This window comes from Rhinoderma darwinii, chromosome 8 (genome assembly GCF_050947455.1).
Source record: "Rhinoderma darwinii isolate aRhiDar2 chromosome 8, aRhiDar2.hap1, whole genome shotgun sequence".
NCBI classification, from domain to species: Eukaryota; Metazoa; Chordata; class Amphibia; order Anura; family Rhinodermatidae; genus Rhinoderma; species Rhinoderma darwinii.
The window spans coordinates 2,024,690-2,048,931 of NC_134694.1; the positions used below are offsets into that span (position 1 = coordinate 2,024,690).

At 41.8% G+C, this 24,242-nt stretch overlaps 1 long non-coding RNA gene across 11 annotated transcripts in view; it reads left to right on the top strand.

The window, feature by feature from the left end:
• The window catches only part of LOC142659011 (uncharacterized), a 508,111-nt gene that overhangs the window by 12,209 nt on the left and 471,660 nt on the right, over nucleotides 1–24,242 (top strand). For all 11 annotated transcript variants that reach the window (XR_012850248.1, XR_012850249.1, XR_012850244.1 and 8 more), the window contains one exon: nucleotides 1,034–1,096. This is a non-coding gene — a long non-coding RNA (uncharacterized LOC142659011). The remainder of the gene's footprint in view (nucleotides 1–1,033; nucleotides 1,097–24,242) is intronic.

Consider the following 24,242-nt stretch of genomic DNA (forward strand, 5'->3'; position numbering starts at 1 on the left):
TGAAATGTCTGTATTGGTCTGAATTGCTTTCTTACAATGAGGTCATGATCAGGGGCAGTAGGAGGTATAAATTTTCTTCAAATGCAGTTTTATATCAACTTTATGAATGTTTTAACTTCTAGGAAATATTCCCCTAACTTTTTCCATAGAAAATACATCAGTAGTTAGATTTTAAAATAATTGTACATGCAGAATTCTCTAAAATTTCTAAACAACCACTGTAAAAGAATGTGTAAAGTGAATTAGTCTTAGTTCACATCTGTGTCGGAAGCTCAGTTCGGAGCCTCAATCCCAGATGACATCAGATTTGATAGTGTTGCATTCTGCGCTATTCTTCCCGTCAAACTGACACCTCAATGGAACCCGGAGGACCCCATTATAAATCATTGAGGGCCATCGGGTGATAAGAGTCTATCGTGATTGCAACTTTGGTAAAACCTGTTGCTACGCTACTTGGTAAACACGGAATAGCAAAGCTTACCATTAATGGGTAACGTTTGAAAAACTTCTGACGTGTCGTAGTGACATGTTAGAAGTTTTGATCGGTGGGGGTTTGGGCACTGAGACCTCCACCGATCGCTAAAACGAAGTGACAGAAGCGCTCGGGTGAGTGCTGAGTCGCTTTGTTTCTGATCGGCTTTTCTCTGAAAGTCGAGCAGTTGGTGCATGGCCCGATAGACTATCTATTGAGCCCGTACACCAACTGCTCGGCTTTCTGAGAAAAGCCGATCAGAAACCATTCGGCTCTTTGCTCATCCGTGCGCTTCTGCCACTTCGTTTTAGCGATCGTTGGGGATCTCCCTGCTCTGACCCCCACCGATCAGAACCTTTGGCATGTCCCTATGACATGTCAGAAGTTTTTGAAATTTTAGTTACCCTTTAAATATCATCATCATCTAAATTTAATGTAATATGTGTTACAAGAATAAACCTTTTTAGAATATTTAAAGCTAATACAGGAGTTATTTTAATGAGTTTTGTAAATGTATTGTAGCCAAAAGAACAATACGATCTTTGTGTCTTTCTCTACCAGATTCATCAGGACACTAGTGATGAATACAATGAAGGTGATTGATATAGAAACTGTGAAATGAAGGTACTGAAGGCTTCTCTTTAATTCAGCATCTTTCACATTGAATTTAGCATGCACACCTGATGTATACCACACTACAATTGTAATCGTGCACGCTGGCACCACTTAGCTTTTTTTTTTTACAGCTATGTATGGGGGCACCATTGGGATAGTCACAGGGCTGCGAGACGTCTCTGCACGAATCCTTCTGCTTGTCCTTGGAAAAAGTAAGGCTTCGTTCACATCTGTGCGAGGGTCACGTTCCATCAGAGCTTTCCGTCAGAACGGGACCCTGACTGACACAAACGGAAACCAGAGGTTTCCGTTTCCATCACCATTAATTTTCAATGGTGACGGATCTGGACCCTATGGTTTTTGTTTGTCTCAGTTGTGCAAGAGTTCCGTCGTTTTGACGGTCTCAATACCGTAGTCGACTTGTTTCTGTCAGGGCTCCGTTTCGACGGAAAGCTCAGACGAAACGCCAGAATGGAGCCCAAGTGCAGATGTGAACAAAGCCTTAGTGAGCAGTAACAAAAATGCATACAGAACGCATGTCTATAAATATTTATATAGACCTTATATATAATATAAGCAGCACTCTGCGTCAAATTCCAACACGGTGATGGGTGCAAGCAGGTACTCCAGATCCGTGGATTATAAGGCATGTGAAAGAAATCTCACAGCACTCCAATGGTTCCAAAATAGAATGTGATTTATTCAGTCAACAGCTGCAACGTTTCCGTCCTGCCATAGGACCTTATAGGATGCTTGAAAAAGGCCCTATAGCAGGAACCGTTGCAGCTGTTTGCTGAATAATTTACATTCTATTTTGGAACCACTGGAGTGCTGTGGAATTTCTTGCGCACGCACACGCACACACACACACACGCGCACACGCACACACGCACGCACACACACACACACACACACACCACTTTTAGTTTAAAAAGAATTTAAAATAAGTAAAGAATTGTGAAGTGTAAAATTAAGATTAATCTTGTGATGCAAAACAACAGTGATTGATATAACACTAAGACACAGTGGAGCAGGGGAAATAAAATTGAAGCTAATTGTATTTGTTCACCGTTAACATGTCATCTTTATCTCAAAGTGTGACTTGTGAGCTTTTCATCTTGTCATTGATGCCATCAAGCACGTTTTCCACATAGGATCATTTTGCAGCTTTCCTTTTAGAAATCTCTGCTTTTTTCCATTGATCTAGCACAACCATTTGAGAATCAATTGAATTCATTGTATTTTTATTTGCCATCATTAATGCAGGGCTCGACAAATCCCTGTGCCAGGCAGCCAATGTGCCTGAAAATTTTTGTATTCCTTTCTATAGATGCCAAAGTTCGTTCTTACTGACTGCTGGTATTGGTAGTTTGAATTAAAGGACTATTCTCATGTGAGACCTTTATAGCATATCCAGGGAGACAATATTCTCTAAATGGGGACCCCATGGGGATGCTGGGGTTATTCCATAAGCAGGGAATACACCTTTAATTTTAAGTTTCCTAATACCACCCATGTCCATTGTACTTGTTGTCCTGGAATATGAACTTAAAGGGGTTGTCCGAGATTAAATGACTATTAATGCTTGTAATTTATGAATGTAAATACATTTGTAATATACTTACATTTTCCAAAGTGGCCCCGTTTCCAGATCCTGCCGAGGGGCACTTGACGGGTGACGTCACTCTCTGCACTGGCTCTGGCCGCTGTGTTGATCTTCAATTCTTTGCCGGGTATTCGACACGTCACTTGTGACGTGCCGTGTATGGGCTGTTCTGCTGCACAGCCCGTAACGCACATGCGCGGTCACTACCGTTCTCACGGTCCCTGCTGTTCTCCAGATAACAGCAGGGGCCCCGCATGCGCGTTACAACAGAACAGCCCATACACGGCACGTCACAAGTGAAGTGTATACCCGGAAAAGAATTGAAAATCAACACAGCGGCCAGAACCAATGCAGAGAGTGACGTCACACGACAAGTGCCCCACGGCAGGATCTGGAAACGGGGCCACTTTGGAAAATGTAAGTATATTACAAATGTATTTACATTTATAAATTACAAGCATTAACACATAGCAATTTAATCTCGGACAACCCCTTTAACTGATGAAAAAATGTTGCTATTTGTGCACTTGTTTGGCATCCATAGCCGGACAAAGAAATGTTGCATGCAATCTTTCTCTGTCCAGCTCAGGCTGATGCCACCAGACACAAAACTGACCCCATAGGACTCTCATCTGTTTCACTACGTATTTCTGCGCTATGTTAGAGGGAAATAGACTGGAGGGCCAGACAAATATAAATGAGCGCTTTAAAGATTACTGTACGCAGCCATCAATATTGTAAAATATAATTTTTTTACTATATCATATGTTTTGTAATGCCGAAAGATATTCTACCAGCTGCAGCCTACCCTTTATATCCATAGGCATGCATGACCATCTCCTTTGGATTAACTTCATTGTTTATATCTCCTATGGCAGCACCAGAATGTAAAAATGTGCTGCTTGGGAACAACAGTCAGGGAAATTAATCAAAATGATTGCAAGGTAAACACAGAGAAAGTGCCTGTAGCAAACAATAGGGTTGCAGCTTTTCCATAGGGCCTCTAAACAATATGAGCTGAAATATGATGGAATTTTTATGGGTAACTTGCCAACCTTCCCCTTATACTAGTTTTAATAAAGCTCCTAATTTGTGTGTATGTTTATTAATTGTAAGTAAAAATATGCAAAACAGACTAGTCAAAGGGGGTTTCCCCCCCCCACCGATCAGATATTTATCACCTATCCTGTGGATTGTTGGTGAAGAATGATTATGGGAAAAATTAATAGAAACGGGCTCTTGCGTCACTTCCATATGCTTTAAAAGTGGTTGTCTTGATATGGGACAAGCCCTATAATAGGACAGTAAACATAAAACTGGAAACTGTTACTTTAGCTCCATACAAAAAGAAAACAAGTTATACACAATTACGCTTTCTGCACTTTAAACAACCCAGCCAAGTCTTCAAAAAGCGCGACAAAACAGTAAAGCACTGCGGGTTTCATACAATATGCAAATAATGAAAAGGTTTCCAACATGAAACAGTTGCTGTTACAAACAGATGATCATTTCCAAATTGTTTTTGATAAACACATGCAATATTTCATACAAGGAGACACAAATTTGTTAATTGCACTTTCTTCCCTCTTCACATTCATCCATGGTTATGATTTGTGGGAGTTTAGTTTGCAAATATAAGCACGAAAAAAAATGAATGTGGTGTCTCTTTCCGATCTTTAACGACCTCCGAGCAGCCCTGTATAATTGGAGAGGCTCATAAATCATTCTGATGGAATCTATCCTCGCACATATTTATTATTTCTATTTAGTGAAATATAGAACTTCCAACTGTAGCTCTCTGTAAATTGCAATTACTAGAGTGGTCCCAATTTCCATCTGTGAAAAATTGGTGCAGGCTTTTTATTTTTTCTTAGAGTTTACAGAAAATCTAGGATTGTAATGATCTAGAGGTAAAAATCCAAGGAACATAAGCTCAGGGAGAAGGCACATGAGCGGCGGCAAGATAGCAGGAAGATGTACTAAAGTTAATTGGACGGCACCGAGCTTTAGGGATCTCTTCCATTTACCTGCCATTAAGACCTAGAACTTCCTCAGTTGTACAGTGATGAGGACAGGAGGCTGCTATTATGTGGGCTAGATAAATATCCAGTTAAATAGTAATATTGGATGGTTTGGCGTTTTTGGGATTGTGGGGACCCTACATGTCAATAGTGCAATTTGTTCTTAAAATAATCTTGGAGGCTCCGTTAACCCCTTAATGACCAGCCTATTTTAGACCTTAATGACCAAGCCATTTTTTACGTTTTTCCATCGTCGCATTCCAAGAGCTATAACCTTTTTATTTTTGCGTCGATATAGCTGTATAAGGTCTTGTTTTTTGCGGGACAAGTTGTACTTTTTAATAGCACCATTTTGGGGGACATATTATTTATTGATTAACTTTTATTAACTTTTTTTGGGGGGGGGAATAGAAAAAAATCTGAAATTTCGCCACACTTTTTCGCATCTTAAATCAACGGCGTTTACCGTGTGATATAAATAACACAATAACTTTATTCAGCGGGTTGTTACGATTGCAACGATACCAAATTTGTATTGTTTTTGTATGTTTTGCTACTTTTACACAGTAAAAACGCTTTTTTTTCATAATTATTTGTTTTTGTGTCTCCATATTTGAAGAGCCGTAATGTTTTTATTTTTTCGCTGATGCGGTTGTATGAGGGCTTTTTTTTTGCGGGAAGACTTGTAGTTTTTATTGGTACCATTTTTGAGTAGATGCGACTTTTTGATCACTTATCACATTTTTTTTTAAGTCAGGATTCACAGAAAACAGCAATTTTTCCATAGTTTTTTATAATTTTTTTTACGGCGTTCACCGTGGGGGTTAAATAATGTAATAGATTTATAGTCGGGGTCGTTACGGACGCAGCGATACCAAATATGTGTAACTTTTTACTTTATTTTGTTTTTTTTATAGTAAAGCATTTTGTAAGGGGAAAAGCTGGGTTTTTCATTTTTTTTAAATTAACTTTATTCAACTTTTTTTTTACTTTTTTACTAGTCCCACTAGGGGACTTTAATATGCGATTCTCCAATCGCTATTGTAATACACTGCAATACTTTTGTATTGCAGTGTATTACTGCCTGTCCATTTAAAACGGACAGGCATCTTCTAGGTCATGCCTCCGGCATGATCTAGCAGGCATTCGCTCCAGGCAGACCTGGGGGCCTTTATTAGGCCCCCGGCTGCCATTGGAGACACAGACACTCGGCTCCCTCCCTCTGTCCAAAACCACTCAGATGCGGTGAACGCTATTGCGCACCGCATCTGAATGGTTAAACGGGTGAGATCGATACTAATATCGATCTCACCCGGCAGAGCAGGGACGCTCCAAGCCCTCAGCTGCCTCTAGCAGCTGAGAGCAGGGAGATTTGACGCTCCCTGCTCTGTTTACTTTATCCTGATGCAGTGCCGTAAAAAGGCATATGCATCAGAATAAAGCCCGTTAGTGGCCGCCGTTAAAAGGCGTATTGGCGGTCACTAACGGGTTAAGGGCCTCCGTTGCAGATTCTGCCCAAAATACCGGAAACAATAGCGCAGCATGCTGTGCTATTGTTTCTGGTAAATCCACGGACATCCCAACAGAAAAAAGACGGTACCCATTAAAGTCCGTAGGTCTCGTCAGGCCCCGGTTGTCTCCGTTATTCAACAGAGCCTGCGTTTCCGGCATTTTGGTTGTTCTGCTCCTCTGAAAGAGCAGAACAACGAAATGCCGAACGCAGATGTGAATAGGGCCTATGGGTCTACTATTTTTCTTTATTGACCGTATTTATTAGTACGTTTATAAACAGATACACAAATGTGCAATAAGAAAGCAATTCAATGCAATATAAAAGATCACAAAATAAAGCAAAAAACATACACGAGCAGAGAGGGGTGCCAACATACAAGAACGCACCCCCGGAGGACAGCAAATAAAGTTAAGCATCCTAATAAAGGCCATTCATCTAGCGAGGGAGGTCAGCACTTTCCTGAAACCGGGACCAAACAGCCCGGGCCTGCTCTTTTTAGTGTGTTTTTATTCAGTCAACATGTCCATGAAGACCAGCTTCATTTAGTGGTCCCTGGGGTGTACAATCAAGGGACAACTTTGCTTCACTATGTCCGCTGCTCTAATAGAGCATATGGAATAGCATTATTCAAAGATGACACCCCCTTAAAGCAAAGTATTATCAAAAGTTTACCACCCCTTTAAACTTCAGCTTCCATCAGATTGCATAGCACATCCTCCATTCTGTAAATAAGTCATCCTGGCACTTCTCATTCCCAAGTCTGTACCTCGGCACTCACAAATACAAGACGCCCTCCTCCCATGGGCATATACATGAGGGGAAGAGGTATTTACAGCATTGCAAAGGGGATCTCTGAGGCAGACAAATATCAGAGAGGTTTTTAAGTGTCAAGTGATCTCCCTGTTGTTGAAAAGAGCAATAATCACGTCTGCATATGAAGCTCTTCATGGCAATAAACTTACTTGGGACTGCAGGATAAGGAGTAAATGATATTCAGTTTCTCTAGCTATTATTTCATACAGGTAGTGGAGAACATCCCCCTAGGGAATTGATTCTTGTTAAATCTTCCTTTCCATCACACACTTCTGTGGAATACCCTGACTGCAATTATAGAGCTTACATTCATGAAATGTCATCTCCTTCCTCTTTTAATTATTTTCATCTGGGCTGGACAGGTTCTACTTCTTTGTGCAAGATCTGTACCTTTTTGTATGTGCGCCGGCTGCTTATTATGGAATTATCTCTGCATAAACAGTTCATTTCCTGCAGGGGAACTGAGAATTTATTAGGTAGAAAATTCCAAATTAGGCCATTAGAACGTTGGGTCTGCCAGTAGCAATTAATGACATGATGCCTGCTTGTTTTTTTTTTAAGCCTAGGTAAAGTAGGGCAATGAAACCGGTTGGAATATATCATCAGGTAACATGTGATGCCGGTCTGCAAATTCTGAAAATCAGGCTTTTTTAGTTTTATTTTGCCCTCACTTTGCATCAATAGGTTAGAAAACGGCTCTAAAAGTGAATTAGTATGTGAAGTAGAATATTTGTTCGGGTCCAATATATAGCGTCTAATTGTCGACCGTTAATATGCACTTCAATGCACTCCTCTCTGAAATATTATCCATTACAAGCCACTGAGAACTGATCTTATTATAGTCTACATCTCCTCCATTCTTATTTTTTTGCCCCTTACCGTACAAAGGATTATAATCTGAGCCAGTAAGGAGGACTGGGTATTGCTAATAGAGACAGTCATTAGCTTCTCATGGATCTGAACCATACTTTGCTAGTTCAATTGCTGCTCTTTTAAGCAGCCTATCCACTATATTTAAATTAAAAAATTAAATTAAGTTCTTACCAGTAATTTGGTTTCTAGAAATCCTCCATGATGGCAGAACTTGAGACTGGCCATTAGTCCTAATATGGACAAGTAGCACAAAGAAGTTAAGAGACCCCTCCCCACCTTCCAGCTCCAATGTGTTATTAACTACACTGGAAAATACGGCAATCCTATTGTTTTCTCTATTCATTATTATCCGCTAATACAACAAGGGAGAAGGATGTTATGGAGGATTCCTGCAAACCCAATTACTAGTAAAGTGCACTTCTAGTTTTCTCCAGTCATCCCTCCTAACAGCACCACAGGAGATGGACTAAATAACTACTCAGGGCAGGACAACAGGTTGTAAAACTTTTCTCCCAAATGCCAGATCTTGGTGGAAGGAAAGATTCAAATGGTAGTGTTTGGCAAACGTATGTAGAGTAGACCGAGTAGCCGCTCTGCAAATCTGCTCGATGGAAGCCGCTTCTCGGCCCAGGAGGCTGCAATTGCCTTGATAGAATGAGCTTTTATTTGCACTGGTATTGCTATGCCTTGTATGTGGTGACCTTCACACATGGAGTTCTTGATCCATCTGGCATTAGAATTTCTGGATTCTTTCTTACCCAGATTGTCGTCTTTCCCCTAAGATTAGGTTGCTTGATTGGTCAAGCTATTTTAAGGGCTGCTCTACTGACATCAAGAGAATGAAAAGAGCATTCAATGGTTCTTATTAAAATAAGGTGACCCCAATATCTTGGGATCTATGAAAATCTCTTACCACTTTGGGGAGAAAAAGTAAGTAAGTTTGAAAGTAAATCTATCTTCCTTGATTCTGCAGAAGAGTTCCCTGATAGATGAGGCTTGTAGTTCACTTAACGGGGTCTTCCCATCTTGTAAATTTATGGCATAACCATAGGATGGGTACAAAAGTCTATTTTGTATCCTACATCGAGGCTTCTGATGATCCTGGTTTTTGATTTGACCTTCCTGTGTGCCACAAAACGATTTTTCTCCTACTGTTATGGCGTCATTGTTTTCCTAATTAGGAGTTGAATTGAGGATTTTTACCTCTGCCTTCTTTGGGGTAACGCCGTGTTTTACCATTGTTCTTGAAATTTTTGCCCCTCTGGCAGTATTTGACAGGACTGTAGACTTTCTGCTTTTCTGTCCCTCTGGTCTCTGAGCTGAGTGGAGTCTCCGAGGATTAATGCCGTCGTCTTCGCCAGTTTGGCAACTTGGGGATATATTTTGGGTACCTCATCCCAGATTTTAACATCTTTATCATCCAATGGAATAGAGTTTTTCATCCATACTGGAATAGTTAGCCGTTTTTTCTGAGTTTGTCCACTCTTTCTTGATCATTTCTTTCACTTTTTCCTTTAATGGAAAACTCTTCAATTCCTAGCTCTGAAATCTGCAAACATTTCATCCTGGACAGATCTCTGTTTTTTACTACTTCTATGTTCATAGTATTTCTTTCTACTTTTTGTCAGTATCCTCTGAAATGAAGTAATATTTATTATAATCACCTTCTCCTGAAGAAGTTTCACCCCCATCAACTTCCTCCATCCTGGAGTAATTGTCACTAGACTCCTATTCCAAGTCAGAGATCTCCTAGAGTTTAAGGTTTGTTTGTTTTTTTAGATGGACTAGTGGACGGTGTTAACTTGCCATGGAAGTTTGCATTTCCAGTTTTACCATGTATCTAATATCCTCCAGTAGGTTAGACTTTTGTTAGTTCAAAAAATTTGTAAACTTACCATCTCCTTATCACAAATAGCACTTTTTTTTTATATGTGGTTTTCAATCAGACTTTTTTAGTTTTACGGGTGCTCCTTGTCTTGTTAAAAAATATAGTAGGGACAGGAAGAAACATGATGGTCGTTGAGGTGGTGTTGCTTCGTGTCCCTAAAAGGGTCAATGGGCAATCTCAGGTGGTGATGTCAGGGAGGGTGACTGGGGAATGCCTCTTTTTTTCCTACAAATATCATACTGGGCTTCTTTCAGGAATGTTGAGGCAGATTTTGACCTGCCGGCAGTACATTTGCCGCTTTTTTCACAGCGTTTTTCGCGCTCGGCCATTGAGTGCTGCGGGAAATAACCGCCACGAAAAATGCGATCTCTGCCTCTCATTGATGTCAATGGGAGGTCAGAGACAGAAACGTCTGAGCTAAGAGCATGTTGCTGCTTTTCCCCGCGAGCGATGTTTACAACTTACGGGGAAAAAAACGCCCCCTCCCACTGAAATCAATGGGAGGCGATTTCAAGTGTTTTTTGGCGCTCTTTCCAACACATATGTGGCCACCATTACAACCAAACCGCTCCCCACATGTCTCGTGACCCACGTTTTCTTAATACTCTATTCTCCGCATCGTCTTTCAGGAGCCATTAACCGTTTACAGTCAGCATTGCTTAGATTTAGGAGCTCACAAGTGGAGTTTGCAGATTTCTTCTTTTTTGTATTTTCGTCTTACAGATAAATGTCAGGTTTTATCTTGCACAGTTCTGTTCTTTTCTCAGATTCATGTGCATTCAGTTTGTTCTACTTCTGACTGCAACCTTGCTCCAATTAGTATTAGCACGTGATCTCTGGTGCCTCTGAACATCGACATCTGTAAGGTGGAGTTTTGTCTTTACCTGAAACTTTATCTGCAAAAATAAGTATGAACCGGAAGAATTGTCACTAACCAGAGGTTTTATTTAGTTAACAAATGAGTAAGAGAACATTACAAAATCCAAATATCCCCTCACTTTTCCATCCCTTATTGTGCTTTTCAGTGTGTGTTTTTTTGTTTTTTTTTTAAATCTATTTTGGGATGCCTACATGGCTAAATTTACATTTATTAGGGAATTTAGTTTTGGGCAGAAAATTGCACTGTAAATGAATGTATAGAAGAAGGTAACAAGCATTCTTTTGGGTAGTGGTCTCCAACGGTTGAGAAGCTACAACTTCCAGCAAACCCAGTCTGTCAGAGTATTGTGGGAGTTATAGTTTTGCAACAGCTATAGAGAGCACCATGTTGGGTATCGGTACATTAGAGCTTCTCGGCTTTTTGGCTAAGATCAAGTCACGTGTAGTACCTGCTCAAGCTGAGGTTAGTAATCATCCCTGCCGGTGGATAGCACCCCATCGTAGGGGGATGACAGAACGCCGAGGTGAGGGCAGGGAACCACAAGGGTCATTGCTCTGGTGTACGCATTTGGTTTAAAGGTGCCATTTATAGGTGACCAGGCGACCGCCGGATCGAGGTCATGAGGTCGGGTAGTTTGGAAGCCCGAGTTGCTATGTGCCCCAGGGCTGGTGACCCTGGGTGCCCCAACTCACTGGGGGTGGGATCCCACTGAGTGAAGGCAGCTTTGCACGCACTCCCTTTCACACTATTTGAGCACACACCTTTATTCTCCCGGCCTTCTGCCTGGGAGATGAGGAATTTTTTATACCTGGCGGATGTCCAGGCTGTATCACAGCGCACATCCACTTATTTAATTATGTTTTTTCACTGTGTATTTTTTTTTTTTCTTTATCAAGATTTTTATTTTCGCAAAAACAAAATTACAGCATATAAACATTGTACAATATTGGCAGAAAATTTTTTACGCAATATAAAATACAGATTTTTACAATTTATGAACAGTATGAAAATGCATGGACACAAATAGGCGGTAACCTCCCAACCATCTAAAGAGCGTATGAATCACATTACAGTAGTACTAACTGTACCATATTCACATCAAAATAATACCATAGCTATGAGGACCAGGCCTCAGTAAAGTAAGAGCTGGTACATATAAGTGGCACAAATATAAAATAACACCAACACAAGACACCAGACAACAAAGGGAAACACAGACGCACTTAGCGCATGGAGAAAAGATCACAGAGTTTGCTCAGAACCTTCCATCCAGCCATAGAGGTAGAGCAGTACCACCCCGGAATCAAGACCATACTGCCCACGTTTGGACGAAGAGCACAGACTTGCCCCTGTCGGCTGACAGCAACTCCTCCATTCTCATTATCCCGTTCACCTCTGTTACCCATTCCGTCAAAGAGGGAACAGTATGAGACTTCCAGTGCCTAAGTATCACCGTTCTCGCCGCAGTCAGGAAATGCCGAAAGATACCCCTTTTGAGGTGTGGGAGTGATCCAGGGACCATGGAGAGTAATCCTATAGAGGCCGAGGTCGGGACTTCAATGTGAAAGAGTTCACTGTGTATTTTGTCAAGTTTCGTCACAAGGATTTTTGGGATGCGGTGCCCTTTTGGGACCCTCCTGAGGTCTAGGGGGAATATGTGTGGCCATCTGGTTCCATTTTCCCCTGCAACACGGCCTCCCTTCTTCGGAGGGGAGGTGAAACCTTGATGCAGGCTCCAAGGTGGACACTGGGGTGGCAGCCCAAGTAGAAGCCTTGGTGTGTGTTTGGGTCTCCCTAAGCTTCGGCGAGTGGGGGATCATTGATCCTCGAGCCTCTATGGTTTGGAGGGTCGGGGAATGGTTATGTGGGGCCTCTGTCTTTTAAGAGATGGGCTGCGATAGACCGCATCCTTGTGCACTTTTTGTGGGGCACTCCCGCACTTTTTATGCACTTGGGCTCGGGCTTTCAAAAAAATAAATAAAACTATGTTAGAGCCTAGGTACTCAACTTGGGGTACTTGTACTCCAGGTGGTATACCTCACTGTCCTCATGCTGCGCTTTTAATGTGCAGCACGGTGTATAATCGTATCTTGGAGGTGCTTTGACATAATTTGATTGGGGTGGTATTAGGCTTAGAAACTTTAAAGACGCACTGCATAGAGAATCTTCCCGTATTTATTTCATAGGGAAGGAAAAGGTGAAAGATTTTTTTAGTCTGTTAAAAAGTGAACATGTATTTCTGTATTGTTCCTGATGTGGAATATTCTTTGCCGCCGTGGTAGAATGATCATTTACCTCATGTGTCTCCTCATTCCTCTAATCAAAACAAACAGCCAGGTGGGTGGTATTGCAAACTCTGAGACTATCGATATTTGTCCAAGCTTTGGATTATCTAGCAACCAATCATGTCTAAATATGCGCACAGGTTGTAATAAGAAGCTGTCAGGATCCATGTCTGAGCAGCAGTGTTGATGCAGGTTATGTCAGTGATATATGATTATTTTTTATTAAATACAGCATACAGAATAAAATGCGTTAATGAGGCAGAAAGCTCAGAATATTTGTGTGTCTTCTAAGCCAGATTCACACAGTCAGGATGAGACCCTAAGGCCTCATTCACACAACTGTATTGGTGTTCACGTCCGTGATTTGCGGCTCGGACATCCACGGAGTGTCACCCACGGGCCGCCCGCAAATCGCGGGCCGTGGACTTGACCGCGTGCATTCATTTCTATGAGCCAGGACTGCATAACACTGCCGTAATAAGACATGTCCTATCCTTTTGTGGTCCGGGCTCCTGGGTCGTGTGCATGGGCCCATAGAAATGAATGGGGCAGAAATTCACCTACAGATTTGTGGGTGAAATGCGGCCGCAAAAATACGTTCGTGTGCATGGGGCCTAAAGGAGGAAAAATATGAAGCATGTACAGGGGGTAGGCAACAAGCCACCATATTCAATATCCACATCACATAGATCCTGAGAACAGCCGTGTACATGTGGCCTTAAAGCATATAGCAAAAGAATCTCTTAGAATAAGTAGGTTTCTATGGGGTCAATCGGAACATTACCGTATACACTCATATCCCATAAAAATGTATAAACCGATCCATTGCCAAAACATGATGTGGACATCTGAAATGCAAATAAATAATTATTTTCCAATATATCACATTACTTGTAGCGAGGTTCACTTTATTCCACTTTTAGCAAATCTTTGAATGTTCCATTTCCGTGAAAATTTCATGTAACTTCCAGGGAGTGAATAGAGAAGTAAAGATCCCATTACAGTAATTGCACAACATATGCAAATGATACTTTTATAAGTGATGTTCCTGTTGAAAGAGGTTAACAAAACATATTCAGCAATATCTGCCGCTACAAAGTAATTGATGCAAAACACTCAACCTTTGGAAGCCCCGAGAAGGGTCATACAGAATAGAAATGAAAGTGTATTTAAAAAATGAATTACGAGCATGCAAATGCAGCCGCTTCGTGGTGGCCTTCGGCCTGATGATAAATGCGTCTGTCAGACACAAAAAACACTTTGCAGAGAAAAGTGGAGAAGTCAGGACAATACTTACAATTATGGAAAATACCTTTTGTCTAGCAGCATAAATTGAGGTTTAAAAATCTTTGAGAAAAAAAAAGATGAAATTCTGCTTCTTGATACGTCGGCGGAACTTGTGATTTGAAATGTACTTCTCATGTTTGTCTCATGTCAAACTAATTAATTGCAATACATTTTAAGATGTGCGAAAAACACTTCTGTAACTACCTCGGCAAATGAACCATTATCACTTTTATAAATCCTGAAGTGCTTTATATAAAAAAAAGCAACCCATAAAATACATCGATATGTATTTGAGTCCTCTTTTGTGAAATCTTTTTGTATTTGAATCAACTATTTTTAAAGACTTTAGATACAGCAGTTGTAGATTTGCATTAGATGTGATGGTGCCAGAAATGATGTTCGTGGGGGCCTGTTCACATCTGCGTCGGATGCTCCGTGACGGAAACCCGACAGAATCCATTGCAGACACAATCCAGCAATTTTTTTTTATTGTGGCCCCTGTTTATATTTTACACCTGGTCAAAGGTAGGGCAGACCATCCTCTTACCGGGTCTTTCGTTGCAGAAATATCCCGGCCGTAATTATGTCAGATGACCGCACTGTGACCCGCTAATTCCTACAGCATTTACTTTGTTGACTGGAAGTCACTCTCACTATGCATTCCTATGAGACTCACATTGCCCTACCTGTTACCGGGTGTACTTTACAAACGGGGCCCACAATAAAAAAATTTGCTGGAATGTTTCTTTAAAATCAATGGGTTCCGTCAGGCACCAATGGTGTCATCTATACAACGACTCAGTTTTTTTTGTTTTGCTTCTATTTTGGAGCAGAACAGCGGAAAGCCATAACCGAGATGTCAAAACATCTGCTTATTTTGGGTGTTTTTTCTTCCCTATACTGCTTTTGTAAGTGGGCCGGATCTTCATCAGATGTCTCCCCTTCTGCTTCCCTCCTTTTTTGATTCACGGAGTGAGAAGCTGCATCTGCATCCCCCCCCTCACAGCATGATTCTCAAACACTGAGGGAGAGATACTGCTGCATCTTCCTACCTGTCTACTATTTACTGAATAGGGAAGAATTCTGGGAGATTTACAATTGTCTGCATTTTAATGTGTCGAGAATGCATTACATTTTGTTGCATTTTATTGTAGACTAATAAAAAGTTGTTAAATAATAGTTAACTTACCTATAAAAGGGGCATTATGAAAAAACGGAGGGGTAGCAGCGCTGTGACACTGGGCTATGGTAGTAGGAGTTGGATGTCCACCATTGTTGCTGGCAGATGTACGGTTATAACTATTAGGTGTTAATGAACGCGTCCCACAATTAAATTATCTTTTTGCAGGACTTACGTATTCTGTCTAGTCACTTTTGGAGATTCAGTCCAGGCCTACCTGAGGTCATTAAATGCTCCAGTGCTGCTGGTGAAGGACGTGCTTAATCTCATTGTTTGAATGTTTATCGAGACGAGACCCTTCTTTTCGGGCTTGATTCCTGGTATATTCCCATTAATAAAACGTAGAGAACCTTTCATGAATAGTTTTTAATTAGGCATGAAACTTTGATGAATTCTCGCAGTGTGTGGCATTTTCGGTGCTCTCTCACCTTGTAGTGACATGAAAAAAACACCATAATCAAAATAACATTTCTATATAATGAGAGAACATTGAGTTCTGAATACTAATTCTTCTGAAATGAATTCTCTGAGAACTTCAAGCAAAGACATAATACATTCATGCTCATGTTTTTATTTTAATTGAAAATAATTACACTAGAAATCTGATTTACTTGTTCTTTCTAAACACTTCCTGATTTACATACCATCCAACGTTTGGAAAATCAAAATACTTATCACACCCTGCTGGAGCCTTCCTATCTGGTAAGTTCAGTGCTACGTGGAAAATATTCTCTAGGTCACCTCTAGGATAGTGGCCACTGCCCGGTCACCTCTATGACAGGGCCCACTGCCTGATTACCTTTATGATAGTGCCCACTGCCTGATTACCTTTATGATAGTGCCCACTGCCTGATTACCGGTGTGATAGATTTCACTGCCTAATTACCTCTATGATAGTGCGCACTGCCTCATTACCTCTATGATAGTGCCCACTGCCTGATTACCTTTATGATAGTGCCCACTGCCTGATTACCGCTGTGATAGATTTCACTGCCTAATTACCTCTATGATCGTGCGCACTGCCTGATTACTTTTATGATAGTGCCCACTGCCTGATTACCTCTATGATAGTGCCCACTTTCTGATTACCTCTATGATAGTGCCTACTGCCTGATTACCGCTGTGATAGATTTAACTGCCTAATTACCTCTATGATCGTGCGCACTGCCTGATTACTTTTATGATAGTGCCCACTGCCTGATTACCTCTATGATAGTGCCCACTTTCTGATTACCTCTATGATAGTGCCCACTGCCTGATTACCGCTGTGATAGATTTCACTGCCTAATTACCTCTATGATAGTGCGTACTGCCTGATTACCTCTATGATAGTGCCCACTGCCTGATTACTTTTATGATAGTGCCCACTGCCTCATTACCTCTATGATAGTGCCCACTGCCTGATTACCTCTATGATAGTGCCCACTGCCTGATTACCTCTATGATAGTGCGCACTGCCTCATTACCTCTATGATAGTGCCCACTGCCTCATTACCTCTATGATAGTGCCCACTGCCTGATTACCTCTACGATAGTGCCCACTGCCTGATTACCTCTATGATAGTGTCCACTGCCTCATTACCTCTATGATAGTGCCCACTGCCTCATTACCTCTATGATAGTGCCCACTGCCTGATTACCTCTATGATAGTGCCCACTGCCTGATTACCTCTATGATCGTGCCCACTGCCTGATTACCTCTATGATAGTGCCCACTGCCTCATTACCTCTATGATAGTGCCCACTGCCTGATTACCTCTATGATAGTGCCCACTGCCTGATTACCTCTATGATAGTGTCCACTGCCTCATTACCTCTATGATAGTGCCCACTGCCTGATTACCTCTATGATCATGCCTACTCCATACAGTGCACTCCCTACTGGTAGTAACCCTTTTCTCTCTGGTGACTGAGATATACTATCTACTTCTAGGTGACCCTATGTGGTACTATCAGTGTCCTGTTTACCGTCATGTGAATATTTGTACTCTTTGGTTACTCACTAACAGTATCTCTTCTCTGGTTCACGCTCACATCTATGTTTTTTGTATACCGTTCTACTCTCTTTATCATGACAATTCATTCATCCCTTTAGGGTTTTGTAACCTGTGACTTTCCAGCTGTTAAAAACTTTCTAAAAACCTAGGGGGAGCAAGACAGTCCAGGAACTGCCCGCTCTAATGTCTTAGATGGTGAGCTCTATAGAACAGGCTGCTTAGTGACCTCTGCACCTCTTCACTGTGGGAATTGTGTGCAGTATATAAATACACCACAATAATGAACAGTTTTTTAAGACATTAGACTTGTATCACCAGCGTAAACATGGAGGATGTTTTATTTGAATAAATGGGGATTTAGGCTGCTTTATCAGTGGACTCTTTTCCAATTATATCTTGCTAATGAGCACCCATCTGGTAATCAAGGACTCCTCTGGGGCTGAAGGGAGATTCATTTAATTTTAATTATTTCTTCTCTCTCGCTCTGCTCTAATCCTTTCCAGCTTCTCACCCATCTCACCCTTGGCAGAGACTTTTGAGTTACAAATTGCATTTTGTTTATATCCCTTTGATCCTTAGTGACCCTCTTATCTCTGCTCAGAGATTGCGAAGAGACTCTTCAATCTTAGGTCTTTCCAGATCAGGCACAACAGTTATAAATGTATTACATTCATATACAGATAGAGTCGAGTCACCTTATTATGGCCACCTCCTACTTTGGACGTCGGCAGCGTGTAGCCCATGAAGGAAGTGATGTGTGGTGGGCAGGCTTGGTGGGTATATAAGGGGGTGCAAACGGCTGTCTGAACACATATCACTCGTTTTTGCCATAGGTAAAAGGGGCGATTTATCAGAGTTGCAAAAAGGATTGATTATCGGCTTTCGGCCCAGGGTGGCGGTATTTCTCACACAGCGCAGTTTGTGAACTACTCGCGTGCTGCTGCGGTGACTGTATCGTGAGTAGACAAGTGGCACCATTGGGAATAACCAACGTGGAAACTGCGGAGCACCACGCGCCATTGATGCGAGAGGTGAATGTCGGCTACAAAGGTGCGCGAGGGTCGACGACATGCTGCAGTTGAGCAGCTCACCGTGATAATCAACCAGGGGGCTACCGGACGTGTGTCTAAAACAACAGTTCAGTGAACCCGACTGCGTATGGGCTTCCGAAGTAGACGGATGGTCCCCCTTCTATGTAACAAAGGTGCAGCGAAAAAAAAGGCTTCAATTTGCACGGCAGTATCGGAATTGGAGCACCGATGATTGGTAGGGGGTCGTCTCATCCGATGAGGAGAAAAAGAAATGGCGACAGCGCACTGCGAACACTAATGCCACCTAACACAATAAATCTAAATAAATCTGCATTACTGCTAAATCTACTTACAAATAGGGAGGTTCTTAGTTCACATTTTAATCAAAAAGTGTTTGCCCACCTGCCACGACAAGGTGACCTCTGTAAGGTGGGGACCTACTCTGCACATACACCCAGAACTGGGACTAAGCCTACATATATACCTGGGGATGGTCGGAACCAGCATTCAACTAATTAAAATCACCCAGGGCAGAATGGGAGGAGTGCAAGATCAAAAATAGAGGAAGTCACTAACCCCACATATACGTTTGAATAGCGCATTCCAACAAAATGATACAAAACGTCTAGACGGGTGCAAGAACACTTCCTCCTTCATGGAACGGATGGTCGTTGGCGTGTCAGGCGAGAAACATCAGAGAAGAAACACCCGGCAGCCATTGCTGGAAGGACACGAGCCGGTGGCGGCAGCGTTATGGGCTGGGGAGTCTTTTCATGGCGTTCTCATGTGGAAGGCTCTGAAGCAGTTTGGGTGTGAATCCATCATTGCAGATCACATCCCCCCCCTACATGCTGATTGTCTTCCCTGGGGCACATGGAATCTTCCAGCAAGACAATGCGACATGTCGCGCGGCTAGAAATGTCTGACAGAGGCTGGAAGAGCAAGACCTCCAAGTACTTCCCCGTTCCCCTAATTCTCCAGACTTGAACCCAATTGAGCATTTGTGGGACCTTGATCGTCTTGTTGGCTCTATGCATCGGGGGGATCCAGTAAATGTGGGATGCTCTGCAGTCACCACGGTGCCAGATACCGGAGAGCACCGACCAGCACCTTCTTGATCACTCCCCGCCCGTCTACTGCTGTCCGTGCTGCACACGGCGGGTACTCTGGATATTACCTGCTCCTCATTATAAAGGGACTCCATTGTGTATGTAACATGGTAAAAAGAAAAATACTATAGACCATTGGGGTAAATTAGATCACTCCAGGAGGTAGTGTGACGTATTTAGGGATCCACGATTATCTCCTTTCATAGACCTCAATAGAAAATGACACAAAAGTTAGTCAATTTCATAGGTGCGTTCGCCATCTGGCTCCTAGCATTTGCCCAGTCCGTTACAGTAATAAGTAAAATCTCTGCAGCTCTTTCTACATCTAGGCCAGACCGCGCCGCTCTCTAAACATGGGTAAGGTGTTCCACTGCTGTTTATACCTAAAATTGGACCACACTATTCAAATTGATTTATTCTCCATTGTTTAACTGACTGTTAGGCTGCTGTAGATATATTCTATGCATGGTTTCATTTAGGAGTGGGGGATCTTGATTTTTTGACTTTACACAGGCACATGCAGGCTGCATGGTGCAAAATACTCCATACACATTGCCCACTCAATACTGTCTGATACAGCGCCCTCTTTTGCCTATCAGTGTCTGGTATCCATCTATACTGTGGTAATCATCTCTGTTTTTAAATTATTATTTGTTATGTACCAATAAATTTATATCTTTTTAATATAAATTCGTGGTGAGTCAGACTCCGATTTTTAGGTTCTTGTTTCCAGTGGCGGGTTTCGCACCATTACTTCCATGGGCCCAATTGCCGCCCAGTCCCTTGATTACTTTACATTTAATTATGGGTTTAATCTCATTTCATAGTGTTGGGATTCTTCTGGTTGCTCTCCATATAGGTATAGCAATGACGGCTTGTCTATAGTGACTTACCGTCCTGTGACCACATGGTCCATTGACTGCTGGATGCTATGTCATGACCAGACATCATACTGAATATAGTAATACATGAGTCTAGGGGCAGATAGACTATTCTGATAGTAACTGTATTAGAAAGGTCTTTTTTTTTTTTCTTAGTACAATTTTTGTTATTAAAAAGATTTGTAATTCAGACAACTTTTATTAATTTAGGCAAAATCCTTGTATAAATTGCCTCAATAGCAAAAAAAAAAAACTGCTTAAACTGCTAGATTTTGTTTCTTTGTTGTTGTTTTTTTTGAGCATTCATTTTCAATAAGATTTCCTATTTTGGGTAAATTTACTGCCGTAACATAGAGTGCCCAAAACTGACTTCAACTGAAGATGCTGTCTGGGGGGTGTTGGCAGAATGACCGGTTGTTCTTGACAGCTTCAGCAGAAACCTGAGATCTAAGATAAAGATGCAGTAAAGATTTCTTCACACCGCTGAACTAGCTGCCGACTCTCACACTTTGCAGTAAATAAAATATTTTTAATTTTGTCGTCTTTGCTTTAAGGCAACTCTTCTTGCTGCAGGACTGTAGTGAATGGGAAGTCAATATGAAGTATAAAAGTGTGGATAACTATACAGAAGAAACAAAGATAAATTAGCAGTAATCTGATATTCTTCTATTTGCTCTTCATTTATAAACCTGCAAAATGTGGTTCAGTAATATTTTAGGTCTGTTACGTCAAAGTTTACTTGGCTAACTTTTTCTTTGGAGAAATTAAGGCTACATGCGCACGGAGCGGAATTTCAGGCGGACAATCCACATCAAAACCGCAGATAAACACAGGTAATTTTGTAGGTAAAATCCGCACTTAAAGTTGGTGTTTCTTTTAATGTGTTTTTTTTTAGGTCAGTTTATCACATTTTGATGTTAAAAAAGGGGAGATTTATGCTGCGGATTTCGGTGCGTTTTCTATGTAAATTCGTCAAATACAATTCTGAAGCGGAAACACGCGATAAATTGAAATTCTGCGGATTTTAAAATCTGCACCGAAGGTCAACTTAAGCGCGTAGAAATTCTGCAACGTGTCAGTGAGATTACTTGAAATCAAATCTACTTTTCTTGTATTGTACTATGCTGCGGATTTGACGCAGGAAAAGCTGCACAGCAAATCCACCCTTAATACGCAGTGTGTATGTGGCCTAAAAGGATTGACAAATTGCACAGATGTCTCTCGGACTGTTGGTAAGAAATTCCCTGACCTTCTACAAGGGGTTTAAGAAAATAAGTAGTAATCATTGTATTAAGAAAGTGTATACAATGTTCTAATATATATTGTGTACATTTCCTCATACAATGACAGCAAGCAGAGATCTTGAAAACGGAAGAATTATTACACAAAGTTAATTAGAACATTTCAGCATGCAAATGCTGCAATCAGTTTATTAGTAAAACGGGCAACTAGCAAGGAAATTCTTGTCTCTACTCTTTCTTAGGCCCCATGCATATGGCCGTGCCCGTAATCACGGCCCGTGACTGCGGGCACAGTCAGCCGCCGACTGTCGCCAGCAATTTTGGGCCGTGCTTCCATACAAAGTATTTGAGCACGGCCCAAAATGCAAAAGATCGGACTTGTGCCATAATTTTCGGAACATTTCTACGGCACTGACACCCATCCGTAGCGATGCGGAAAGGTGTCTGCGGCCAATTGAATTGAGGGAGTCCGTAATTGTAGAATTGGAGAATTTTTACAGTCGTGTGCCTTACTGTTGCTTGTATAAATCCTTGGCTGCCAAACAGATGGTATAAAAAAAACTTGAACAAGTCCAATTGTACCCAGTTTTTGGAAAAGTGTGATTAGTGATTACTATGTTAAAACCCAGTAATCCTCGCGGCGCCAGGACCATGATATTATTTAAGGCAAATGAGCTGGAATTACAAGATTATTCATTGTGTCAGACTAGAGGAGATTTATGTCATTTATAAAACCTCTCGTCTGACTCATATTGACGACTGTCTTCTATTCTGTATGCACATGCACAATTCCAAAATTATTTACACGATTATCATGGAATGCTATTGGTGCCACGATTTACTGAGTGCATTAGTTGGTGGCATATCTTATGATGGGACTTTATAATAGTGTTTGGAGCACCCTTACCCCATAGGAGTGTGTATGTTGGTTTGGCCACTAATGTTTGTTTAAATACATTTCTAATACGTTTTCTTTAAATCCTAATAATAAAAATGTTGCTATAATTCTGTTTCCTGCCAGCAAGGAATGACATGAGCTGTAGTGGCGACAAGTGAATCCATCATTTCTCTACTGCTAGACTAATCTGCCCGAGGTCTGACTTCAAGTAGAAAAATGATGAAGGCAAGCTAAATTCTTGCTCATATCCCCTCACATTTAACCTTCTAGTTTCACCAATTTTCTTCAGTTCATTGAGGCACAGCTACTTGAGACACGCAGTTCCCCATCCTTCCAGCAGGTGGAGTAAATGCTTTACAAAACCACATCTTGGAGATTATACATTTCTGTAACTTGATCACAAGCTTGCACCAGGGAGGCAATGGAAAATGAATGCAGATGATGAGGAGAGGAAGAAAAAACGAAATATAAAAAAAATGAATGTAAATATTCAGGCCTCATAAATTCTGCAGTTTATGCATTTTAATGTTATTATAATGGATGGCAACAGGATTGTTCATAAATGTGACTAACACATGGAACGTGATAATAATTTTTCATTTTTTCCCAGGCATAATGTTAGCTAATTCTGGATGCAGCAAAGTAAATGTATTCTATAAAATAAATTGATATAAATGATGTGGTCAGGTGATGTTTTCTGCAATGCCGAGATTAAAGGGGTGTATTATTAAGGAAACAAATTGTCTTCAGGCTAGTAAGACACTGCTGAGGATGCCATGATTGTTCATTTATGTTATCCTGCTTATCTATAAGTATTACTATCTAGCATCTGTCTAAAGGGGGTTTTACACAGAACGATTATCGTGCGGACGAGTGTTCATAGTACTAATAATCGCCCTGTGTAAATTGGGGAACGATCAGCAGATGAACGAGCAAACGCTGGATCGTCGGCTGGTCGTATCGTTTTAAAAAAGTAAAATATCGCTGTCGGCAGCACACCTTGGTGTGTAAACAGGGAGACTCGCTGACGACGTGATAATGTATGGGGACGAGGGATCGGAGTAAAGACTGCTCGTCCCCATACATAGCTCCGTGTGACAGGAGCAAACGAGCGCCGATCAACGATGTCTTGTTGATCAGCGCTCGCTGCACCGGCCTCTTATCGGCAGGTGTGAAAGGGCCTTAACACATGAAGTACATGGGGCTCGTTCGGCATGGAAGGGGCCGGACCAGACCCAGCGTTTGCGGCTTTCCGGCGCTCTCACTGGCATGTCCGGTCGCGGCGACGCGTCACTTCCGGGCGTGTCCAACACTCCATGGTGGCGGTGTTCCGGTGGCCCACGTGGGGAGGAGGTGCTCCAGCGTCCTGAGCGAGGGCCTCCCACCCAGCCAATCCTTGGCCTATTTTAGGCCAGAAACAACAGGAGCTCGTTCTCCAGTCTCCATCTGCCATGGAGTCGCCAGGAGAAGCACCAGGACGCACTGAACGCTCGGATGCCAAGTCCTCCAGTCCTGTACTTGAGGACGCCAGGAGTGGGGTAAGAGAAAAACCTCTCCCTTACTTAATACTGTTCCTCTTTCTCTTGTGCATATGTTTAGGCCAGGGATTGTCCTAGGAAAAAACAGGGTAAGGTCCATAACAAGGAATGTGC